The 12,501-nt window shown below is 39.3% G+C and overlaps 1 protein-coding gene across 1 annotated transcript in view; it reads right to left on the bottom strand.

The window, feature by feature from the left end:
* Positions 1 to 12,501, bottom strand: part of LOC129770832 (mitogen-activated protein kinase kinase kinase 7) — a 106,197-nt gene that overhangs the window by 49,647 nt on the left and 44,049 nt on the right. The gene's annotated exons all lie outside the window — the stretch shown is intronic.

The raw sequence follows: 12,501 nt of genomic DNA, 5'->3' as shown, positions 1-12,501 counted from the left end.
GTCGACAAAAACGTAAAATGATTTTGGGGCTCGACGAGGTCTGAAAATCGACCCCTATAAAATAACACAAGTTCTTATTTCAAATATTCAAGATGCTGCATAATTTGTGTGACGTGAACCACTTTGTTATTAGAATGACTAATATTTTAGTAGAAAGTATTATTGATGTATATTTCAAATACTCAACAAGATGATGGGCGTGCGCAAGATGGAAAGAAAAAAGTGCAAAAAGTACAAAATGAGAAATTCGCCAAGTAAAAAAAGACGGGTGGGTAATGTCGGGGACATAACCGGAGTGACGTAGGACTATACAAAGAGGACAGCTTTTGCTAAATATATATTTTAAATATATTGTTTTATTTTCTTCTCCTACGTGAATACCTACCTATCTACCTGAAAAATGGATTAGTTTACTGTTTACTCTTCATGAACATGTTGGGGGGTTCTTCAGATGTAACGTCAGTTAATTTTCAATATCAGTTATCAACCAAAGAAAGCAGTTCTTGCTACCGAGAAAATTCGTTAATGCCATCCTGCATAAAATGTGTTGTAATTTGAAGCCATTTTTAATTCGGAAACCATGCATGGGTTTGTGAAAACTGAATGATCAATTTAAAAGACCCCAAACCAATAAGTTCAAGAACAAGATAAACAAAATAAATCAGTTTATATTATATGTCATATTATGTCTCGTTAGAATGCATTGGTATTGTGAAAAACTTTCAATAACTCTTCTTTGAAAGGTTTAATGGCCCTGAAAAGCGCCGTGTTTTACGGTGGCTGGTTTTGCCACCAAAGCAGTCTGTATAAATAAACTTTTTCCTTCTTCTACCTGCTTCCGTTTTGCGATTGCGTTTGCCACTCGCTGAAACTAGTTGTTGCCACCGAACCGAATGTGCTCTGTTCTGTTCGGTTTTGCGGGTTTTTTTATTGTTGTGAGCAGCTTTGCAAGCCAACTCGAGCACTACGGCGGCCGAAATTATATAACCGCTATTAGGTATACTGGTGCTCCGGCACCAATCCGTTGATGCGATGTGATGTGAAACGATGCCATACAACCACACTGATTTACGGTTTGAAAGAGAATGATATATTTTTCAGCGGATCCGCGTCTTTTGTACTCTAGCGGTACACGCTCACAGGATAGAGACAAATCGGCAGACTCAGCCAAAGGGGCGAGTCCAACGAGACGAACGAAAGAGCGTTAAAAGGCAGCGATGGCAAAAAAATACATTCATTACGATTTGTTCGCTCGTTGGATTCACATGCAGGCTAAAAAGGGTCCTTTTCAGGATCACAAAATTATCTTTAATAATTTTAAGAGTTTATTGTTTTGTTATCACTCGATATCCCCATCTTGTTCGGCTAAACCTTCCTGTTTAGCGATTTGTTGCCACTCGCCACAGCTTTCACAGTTGGAAAATTTCTTCCCATCCATCTTGTGACATGTTGTACAGTAAATTATATTTAATGCGACGTGCCGAAACACCACTCAGTGTCGCATTGGAGGCGATTTTAACCTGTAATTGAACATTTACGATGACAGTGGTACAGTGGCGACTTTCGATGTGGGGTCATAATTTGGACCTCGAACTTTATGTTTACAAAAATGTCCAACTAAATATGTCGCATTACAGGTCCGTCCAATTAGCTGAATGTCGAGATAAGTGTAAATTACTGTACTTTCAATCTAGAAGCAATTTAAAAATTAATGAATATTGAATAATCGGGAAAGTCCCCAACCATAAATAAGCTCAGAACAACTGCCAAATTCACATACTCATCATATACTGGCAAACAAATTATGAAAAAATCAATTTGTGTTTTATTATTATTTTGGATATTATTTTAGAAAGCATTGGACTGTATTTCGTAAACTCTTTTTTGAAAGGTTTAATGGCCCTGATAAGCGCCGTGTTTTATGGAATTTTAGAAAACTTAGTACTCGTAGTTTTGAAAAAAAAACCATTTCGAACGCCCTCGATGCCGCCTTATTGTGGATTTGCCACCAAAGCAGATTGTATAAAGAACAAACTTTTTTCTTCTGCTACCAGCTGCCGTTTTGCGATTGCGTTTGCCACTCGCTGCAACTGCCTGTTGTTGTCTTGATGTCCACCGAACCGAATGTGTGCTGTTCTGAATGCGGGTTTTCTTATCGTCGTGAGCAGCTTTACCAGCCAACTCGATCACTTCGACGGCCGAAACTATATAACGCCGGCTAGGTGGACTGGTACATTGATACTAACGCGCTCGGCCTAGCTACCCTTGCGGGGAACTCCAGATCAACACGGTTCGAGCGGGATTTTGCCTTTCCCTTCACTTTTCCTCCTTTGCCATGTCCAGACATGGCTGCTTGGGTTGGTTTGTTGAAGTGTTTTGATGCGCACCAATGTGGTGTACGGTTTGAATGAGAATGATCGTTACGGAAGGAAAGGTCTTGTATTATAGAGACTTCAAACTTTTGCAGTTCATTCGTCTCTAAAGGATCGTTACGGCAGCGGAGCGGGGATTTTTAAGCTGACTGGCTGGCTCGAGAATTACGCATGTGTGAGACAGCGACCAATGTTTCGTTAATTTTTTTATTCTTTTTGTTTTCCAATGGTGCTTCATTCTATTTCGCTGCTGCTCTGGTTGCCCGTTTTGGTCGGTACGATTTGAGGAGCACAAAATGGACCAATCAAAAATGGGCACATAGTGCATTTGGACAATGCTTGATATTTCACAATTATTCAATTATTTATCTCAAGAAAAATGAAATGTTAATCATTATGATAGATGCGTAGATATATTTCCTATCAATTGATGCCAAAACCTTTGCGATCTATTGAGAAATGCTCGAGTTATAAGCGTTCCAAATCTTGCATTTTTTCCTACTTGTTCAGTGCCTAGATTTCCATTTCACCCCCTATATCTTCCGGTTAGACGTAGTCCTACGTCAAAACATGAAAAGTGAACTAAAATAATGTTATTGAAAAAGAATTTACAAAATGCTTGGTTACCTATGTGCATGACGTAACAAAAAAAAATATTTCAGGAAACTTGAGATGGGTCGCGAATAGGATTGGGCGAACTTGGATCGATATTCAGAAGAACAATATTTTCCTATCCGATTTTTTGGATCGATGCTTTGTCCTTAAAAAAATCACGGAAATCGATCTTACCTATCTTTTTGATCAGCGAACATTAATTTTAATCTCTCCAAACAACCTGACGAATTTCATAAACATTGGATCCCTTTCAAGCTTGTCAAATTAGTGGTCGTAAATTTAGCAGAAGCAGATTGGTAAATTTGGTGATCATAAGTTATATTTACACCATCACGAGACACATTTACATTCTGACAGTGAAAATTGTGACGAAATTGGATGGTGACAAGGGGCTGGAGCCGAAGCGTTCTTTTCTAAAACTGGAACTACCACCAAGATTTCGACTAAATGCCGGCCATATGGCACGGTTGGATTTTATGATATTAGGCTGTCAAAAAAGTCCTGCGGTTTTTTTTTTGAATTTTAATTTGTTCATAAAATTAGTTACAATCATCTGTTTTAAGTCAAATATGCGCCGTTTTGTTCGATGACTTGTTCCCAACGAGATGCCAACTTCATAATACCCCTGTTATAGAAGCTCGCTTCCTTATTGGCAAAAAACTCGGATAGCCAATTTTCACAGGCCTCTTTTGTGGCTAACTTATGACTACCTAGCTCGTTCGCCATGGACAAAAACAGGTGGTAGTCACTTTGTGCAAGGTCCGGACTATACGGCGGATGCAAAAGAACCTCCCATCCGAGCTCCCGGAGCTTCTGGCGCGTCACCAAAGAAGTGTGTGGCCTGGCGTTGTCCTGATGGAAGACAATGCGGCCTCTGTTTATCAAAGATGGCCTCTTCTTCATGAGTGCTACCTTCAAGCGGTCCAGTTGTTGGCAGTATAGGTCCGAATTGAGCGTTTGGCCATAGGGAAGCAGCTCATAGTAGATTATTCCTTGACAATCCCACCAAACACACAGCAGAACCTTCCTGGCCGTTTATGAGGGCTTGGCCACCGTCTGAGCCGCTTCAGCGGGCTTCGACCACGACCGTTTGCACTTCACGTTGTCGTAAGTGACCCACTTTTCATCGCCAGTCACCATCCGCTTCAGAAACGGGTCGATTTTGTTGCGATTCAGCAGCGATTCACATGCGTCGATACGGTCAAAGATGTTTTTTTTGCGTCAACGTGTGTGACACCCATACATCGAGCTTCTTTGTGAATCCAAGCTTCTTCAAATGGTTAATAACGGTTTGATGACCTATCCCCAGCTCTTGGCCGATGCTACGGCTGCTACTATGCCGGTCTTTCTCGGCTAATTCAGCGATTTTGTCGCAATTTTCGACGACAGGCCTTCCGGAGCGTGGCGCATCTTCGACCACCTCTACACCAGAACGAAAACGTTGAAACCATCGTTGTGCGGTGGGAATGGAAACTGTATCGGGTCCATAAACTGCACAAATTTTATTGGCAGCTTGAGATGCATTTTTGCCTTTGTCATAGTAGTACTGTAAAATATGTCGGATTTTCTCTTTATTTTGCTCCATATTTGCGACACTATAACTCTCGAACGACTTAACCAAACAAAACACTGTCAAGGACTATATTATAGCGCGCAAAAATACCTTTCCAACAAGCTATAGTATGACTCGATACAATGAATACAACTAGAACTACGCGCTTACAACGACACCTCGCGGAAATACCGCAGGACTTTTTTGACAGCCTAATATAACAATCATATCACAAAATCCAACCGTACCATATGATATTCATCCAATTTATTGGAGTTCTGGATGAATATTAGCTGTTGAATTTCTGATAATTTTCAATTAATTTATTTAATTGAATAATCCCATGACAATTCAAGTTGAATGCCCTAGGAAGTACTGTTTTTCTGAGCATTCAAGCTTTTTGTGAACTTCATTCTGAGAATTTTACATTCCCTTGATGTTTCAATAGAAATATGAAATGTTTATACCATTTTTGAAGAAAATACAACAGTTATATTGAACAAGTAGATAAATTGGAAAAAAGGCAGATTTTCTGGTACCAATTTAATCAGTGAATCAATCCTTACTTCGTTTAGAAAATCGATCCCTAATAAGTTAATTCGCTATCGCCACTTTAAGGAACTACCAGTATTCTTTATTCTGATTAAGATGACATTATAATACTTATCACTTGAGCATTCCTGATGCGATTCTGGTTCAACAGTCGACGAAATCGGGAAGATCTCAGATTAGACTTCAGACTAAGTGATAGAAGATTCAATTAACGGCTGCGTAGATTTGTTTTGCTTTATTTATCATTAAATTTAATAAAGAGATTTCCAGTCGAAAGCCGAAGATATAACTTTCCTTTACTTTTCATTTTTGTCGATATTCTTGGCATTCTAAGAGCTTCATTCTATTTCGCTGCTGCTCTGGTTGCCCGTTTTGGTCGGTACGATTTGAGGAGCACAAAATGGACCAATCAAAAATGGGCACATAGTGCATTTGGACAATGCTTGATATTTCACAATTATTCAATTATTTATCTCAAGAAAAATGAAATGTTAATCATTATGATAGATGCGTAGATATATTTCCTATCAATTGATGCCAAAACCTTTGCGATCTATTGAGAAATGCTCGAGTTATAAGCGTTCCAAATCTTGCATTTTTTCCTACTTGTTCAGTGCCTAGATTTCCATTTCACCCCCTATATCTTCCGGTTAGACGTAGTCCTACGTCAAAACATGAAAAGTGAACTAAAATAATGTTATTGAAAAAGAATTTACAAAATGCTTGGTTACCTATGTGCATGACGTAACAAAAAAAAATATTTCAGGAAACTTGAGATGGGTCGCGAATAGGATTGGGCGAACTTGGATCGATATTCAGAAGAACAATATTTTCCTATCCGATTTTTTGGATCGATGCTTTGTCCTTAAAAAAATCACGGAAATCGATCTTACCTATCTTTTTGATCAGCGAACATTAATTTTAATCTCTCCAAACAACCTGACGAATTTCATAAACATTGGATCCCTTTCAAGCTTGTCAAATTAGTGGTCGTAAATTTAGCAGAAGCAGATTGGTAAATTTGGTGATCATAAGTTATATTTACACCATCACGAGACACATTTACATTCTGACAGTGAAAATTGTGACGAAATTGGATGGTGACAAGGGGCTGGAGCCGAAGCGTTCTTTTCTAAAACTGGAACTACCACCAAGATTTCGACTAAATGCCGGCCATATGGCACGGTTGGATTTTATGATATTAGGCTGTCAAAAAAGTCCTGCGGTTTTTTTTTTGAATTTTAATTTGTTCATAAAATTAGTTACAATCATCTGTTTTAAGTCAAATATGCGCCGTTTTGTTCGATGACTTGTTCCCAACGAGATGCCAACTTCATAATACCCCTGTTATAGAAGCTCGCTTCCTTATTGGCAAAAAACTCGGATAGCCAATTTTCACAGGCCTCTTTTGTGGCTAACTTATGACTACCTAGCTCGTTCGCCATGGACAAAAACAGGTGGTAGTCACTTTGTGCAAGGTCCGGACTATACGGCGGATGCAAAAGAACCTCCCATCCGAGCTCCCGGAGCTTCTGGCGCGTCACCAAAGAAGTGTGTGGCCTGGCGTTGTCCTGATGGAAGACAATGCGGCCTCTGTTTATCAAAGATGGCCTCTTCTTCATGAGTGCTACCTTCAAGCGGTCCAGTTGTTGGCAGTATAGGTCCGAATTGAGCGTTTGGCCATAGGGAAGCAGCTCATAGTAGATTATTCCTTGACAATCCCACCAAACACACAGCAGAACCTTCCTGGCCGTTTATGAGGGCTTGGCCACCGTCTGAGCCGCTTCAGCGGGCTTCGACCACGACCGTTTGCACTTCACGTTGTCGTAAGTGACCCACTTTTCATCGCCAGTCACCATCCGCTTCAGAAACGGGTCGATTTTGTTGCGATTCAGCAGCGATTCACATGCGTCGATACGGTCAAAGATGTTTTTTTTGCGTCAACGTGTGTGACACCCATACATCGAGCTTCTTTGTGAATCCAAGCTTCTTCAAATGGTTAATAACGGTTTGATGACCTATCCCCAGCTCTTGGCCGATGCTACGGCTGCTACTATGCCGGTCTTTCTCGGCTAATTCAGCGATTTTGTCGCAATTTTCGACGACAGGCCTTCCGGAGCGTGGCGCATCTTCGACCACCTCTACACCAGAACGAAAACGTTGAAACCATCGTTGTGCGGTGGGAATGGAAACTGTATCGGGTCCATAAACTGCACAAATTTTATTGGCAGCTTGAGATGCATTTTTGCCTTTGTCATAGTAGTACTGTAAAATATGTCGGATTTTCTCTTTATTTTGCTCCATATTTGCGACACTATAACTCTCGAACGACTTAACCAAACAAAACACTGTCAAGGACTATATTATAGCGCGCAAAAATACCTTTCCAACAAGCTATAGTATGACTCGATACAATGAATACAACTAGAACTACGCGCTTACAACGACACCTCGCGGAAATACCGCAGGACTTTTTTGACAGCCTAATATAACAATCATATCACAAAATCCAACCGTACCATATGATATTCATCCAATTTATTGGAGTTCTGGATGAATATTAGCTGTTGAATTTCTGATAATTTTCAATTAATTTATTTAATTGAATAATCCCATGACAATTCAAGTTGAATGCCCTAGGAAGTACTGTTTTTCTGAGCATTCAAGCTTTTTGTGAACTTCATTCTGAGAATTTTACATTCCCTTGATGTTTCAATAGAAATATGAAATGTTTATACCATTTTTGAAGAAAATACAACAGTTATATTGAACAAGTAGATAAATTGGAAAAAAGGCAGATTTTCTGGTACCAATTTAATCAGTGAATCAATCCTTACTTCGTTTAGAAAATCGATCCCTAATAAGTTAATTCGCTATCGCCACTTTAAGGAACTACCAGTATTCTTTATTCTGATTAAGATGACATTATAATACTTATCACTTGAGCATTCCTGATGCGATTCTGGTTCAACAGTCGACGAAATCGGGAAGATCTCAGATTAGACTTCAGACTAAGTGATAGAAGATTCAATTAACGGCTGCGTAGATTTGTTTTGCTTTATTTATCATTAAATTTAATAAAGAGATTTCCAGTCGAAAGCCGAAGATATAACTTTCCTTTACTTTTCATTTTTGTCGATATTCTTGGCATTCTAAGAGCTTGAAAAATTGACACAAATTACACATCAAGACTCCAAAAATGCTAGTAAATTGATGACTTGCCAGCTCTGGCACATAAAATCGCACTCGTAGTCAAAACTATAATCCATATGAACTACAAACATACATTTTTCAAGTTTTTCAAAATTTGTTATTTTGTCGAAATCGTGTAAAACAGGTACCGTGTAAATAGGGGGACTCGATTATTTGCTCTGATATATGAGAAAAACGACGAAATCTTGTAAGGGGGATCCTGCTCGGGTCTTCAAAATCTCCGACTTTCGCGCCAGAGGACCACGGCCCTTTGTCGGGATTCAAAGTTATGGTTGCCCGGTTGCCTCGCACTTAAATCTCCGATACTATTACTTCAGCCATTGTTGTTTCCAAACAACCAGATGAGTGCAACCATTGTATGCTATGGTCGCGCACTCCTTTCTTCTGAATTTATTTTTCAGGTTTAGTGCTGAAATCAAGGATTCCAAAGGTAAGTATATGTTTTATTACGTTCTCTAAATCTATTTCTATTTCTGGTCCTATTTTTACTTTCCATTTTCCCTTATATTCAATTAATTCTTTCGTTGTACTCGGGTAAATGTTTTGTTTACTGTTGTTCTCATTGTTTGTCCTGTAATTCAATGATTATATCTATGTTTTTTCCAGCATTAATATGAAAATGGACGGCCTACCCGGGGATTGGGTTCGATGTAACAAAATTACAAACTTCCCCAAACAAACTTACGAAAATGTAATTGGAATGAATGGATTACGCAATGGAACGTATGGAATTCGTAAGTATCTCCGAAATAAGTTTTTTTGTATCTTCCAATAAACGTTCTTCCCTATGTTGTGTACATTTTTCCGCAGAGCGTATTTTCGTATTATGCTTTGTGCGCAACATAGTTTTTGTACATAGCTTGAAATTATAAAATTTTGCCGTTTTTTACGTCTTTTTGTCTTAAGTTTTTTTTTCTTAATTTTATTGTTTATATACATAGCTTTCAATTTCCCATGATTTTTCCGATTTTTCGTATTTTTGGATTAAGCTGTTATGCTTAATATTGTTTTTCTACATAGCTTTCAATTCGTTATTCTTAAATTTTTTTAAGTTGCGAAACGTGATATAATCCGACAGTTTTTCCGTTTAAATCTTCCAATAGATAGCAAAACTCACATACTTTTTTCTTAACAATTGCTTCTACGAATTTCGGTGCTAATTTGGCGTTTATGCCTTTAGCTTTATCTGATAACAGATGATTTTTCCGTAATAGTTTTTGCCCTACGCCAAATTCGACTAGTTTTCCCGATCTCAAATTGTAATATTTGGAATATTTATCGTAAGCAGTTTTCAAATTTCTTCTGACTTGTTCGTAAATTTTCATCATCTTTTCGTTATGGTCTTTCTCACTTGACCCTATTTCACTATTTGTGTCCCTTAATCTTTGGTATTTCGTACCCGAACTTATTTGGTTTCTCCCAAAGTTAGTAAAATATGGAGAAAACCCACTCGACGTGTGTGTCGCATTGTTAATTGCATTAGCAATTTTGTAAATATCCGTTTCCCCGGGCAAAAAGGTCCGGTAATACATGCTTGCTAGTGATCACAGATATCTTCACCAAGTTTGTGATCATTCAGCCATTAAAAGAGGCTAAAGCTAAACAACTAGTATTCTTTTTAGAAAATATGGTGTTTTTGTTATTTGGAGTACCGGAAATAGTTCATTCGGACAACGGGATTCACCTCGAATAAATTTCGTCAGCTTTTAGCAAACCATAACTTTGAATCCCGACAGAGGGCCGTGGTCCTCTGGCGCGAAAGTCGGAGATTTTGAAGACCCGAGCAGGATCCCCCTTACATTGGCGCCCAACTGTTAATTCACGACCCTGTGAACTACGTTTAGGTTAATTTCTTATTAAGTAGTTTTAATATTTGAAATATAGGAAATTTTAGTTGTAAGTAATAATTTGAACTTAGAAAATTTAAGTCTGATTCGATGAGGTAGATAAATTAATAGATTGAATTCGGGCCCCACGTTGGGCGCCAATGTAAGGGGGATCCTGCTCGGGTCTTCAAAATCTCCGACTTTCGCGCCAGAGGACCACGGCCCTCTGTCGGGATTCAAAGTTATGGTTGCCCGGACTAGCGTTTTCGCTTGGCCACGCGACAGTATCCACCTTCAATTGACCTTTCAACCAACTTACAACCGATCCGAAATTTTCGATTTCGGAAACAACCAAATCGACCAAATCAGTTAGATTAACTCACTAAAAATTAAGTGAAATTAAAAAAAAAACTAATCCAGAAACATTCCTTCTTTCAATCGTCTATTTTTTTCCAAATTAAACCTAACTCCTAACGATGACGTCGCTCTTAGCCCTACTCTATGTGTATATCCTATCTCTATAATGGTTTTCCCTACTTGGAAGGGGTTTGTGTGCGCACACTTTTGTTTCAGGGTACTCACGAATCGAACGATGACGTTGCAGCACCGGTGATGGAACGATGAAGCAGCCTGATGTTTGCTGATGCGCTCGCACACCGTTCCGCTCACCGACGTGAGTTTTCGGGAATCTCGCTGGCGTTGGCAGTCTTTTCCCTTGACTGAGGCAAAACCACGGTGGAGTGTTGCCGCTTGTAGCGTACGGCAGCCGTGGGACCGAGCTTCCTCACCGATGACCAACGCACTCCAGAATGGACTATAGTAGTACGCAACTACGAGGCGATAGGCCACTCCGGGGGATTCTACTGACGCACCGATTCACAATGATGAATTGAATATACTCCGGACGCGGAGCCACAAGGCTCCGTTCACTTGGTACGCAAAAACTGCTGCAACCGTATTTCTTGTAGAATTGTTCTACAATAATCTACTATTGTTTTTTTGATTCCACACAAACTCACGATTTTTTTAATATTAAAAAAAAACTCCGAAAATTTCAAAACAACTATTGAAATTTAACACTCCAAGAATCAACTGATTCGCTCGGCGGCTCAGAAGGAAAAGATCGAGTCGGTTTTGTTTCGTGAATTCGAAACCTGTCGAATATTCTAGAATACTTTTTTCTCTCCTTTTTCCTTACTGCTTCCGGTTTCACGAATATTGTTCGTGACTTAATTCCCGCCGCGTAATTTTTTGAATATGGAGTCTACATCGATTTATCACTTAAGTCTGATTCCAATAGGTTGTCTACTACTAGGCGTCAAATCTACTTCAAATCTGCTCGTTTCAATCTTTACTCGGTTATTTCTACACGCTGGAGCTCGCTGACTATCCTGAGGCTCTCGGCATGATTTTCAGCTTTTTTGAACTTGTGTTTCAGTTGCATGGTGACGATTTCAACACGATTGAAACAATATCGATAATATAGGCCTTTCTGACAAAACTTCAAAAACAAGATTCAAGCAGAAAAGAATATTCACATTTGACAAAATTATCACAAAAACTTCAAGACCATGTTGTACAGGGTTTTCTATTTCGGACTTCCGAAAGTATACAGCCCTGCGCCGTATATGGGGCTCAGAAAATCCACACGTGATTGTTGAGAGGCCATTGCATCCGCCAAAAGTCACTGTTTGGTGCGCATTATGGTCTGGTGGAGTCATCGGGTCGTATTTCTTTGAAAATGAGGACGGCGATACGGTAACTGTGAATGGTGAGCGCTATGGCTGCATGTTAACCGATTTTTTTGCCACAAATTGAAGATATGGATACGGATGACATGTGGTTTCAGCAGGACGGCGCCACGTGCCACACAACACGATGCGAACGAAATTTGAGGGACGCATAATTTCGCGTTTTGGTGATGCCAATTGACCGTCCAGATCATGCGATTTGAACCCGCTAGACTTTTTTTTGTGGGGTTATGCGAAAGACCGTGTCTATGCCAACTCTCCGCAAACTCTTGAACATTTGAAAGACAACATTCGTGAAGTTATGACCGAGATATCGCCCCATATGTGCCGAAAAGTCATCGAAAATTAACTGTTCCGGATCAAGGTGGGCGAGGAAGCCCTAGGTGGACATTTGAATGATGTTGTATTTCACACATAATGGCATAAACCAAACTTTAATTTGAAATAAAAGTTTCATCGAAATTCGAATTCTAAAGGGTGTGTCACATCAAATTGCATCACGGAAAAAACGCTGTAGAAATTTAATTTTTAGGAATTATATCTTCAGCTTTCGCTTATAATCAGATAAGAGTGTATAGATCACGTTGGCCATGCTTCACTGTCAATTTTTCGTAAATTTG

The sequence above is a fragment of the Toxorhynchites rutilus genome, chromosome 1 (genome assembly GCF_029784135.1).
Source record: "Toxorhynchites rutilus septentrionalis strain SRP chromosome 1, ASM2978413v1, whole genome shotgun sequence".
Taxonomy (NCBI): domain Eukaryota; kingdom Metazoa; phylum Arthropoda; class Insecta; order Diptera; family Culicidae; genus Toxorhynchites; species Toxorhynchites rutilus.
The sequence above is the reverse complement of the archived record's forward strand: the minus strand, read 5'-3'. Positions and strand labels throughout refer to the sequence as shown.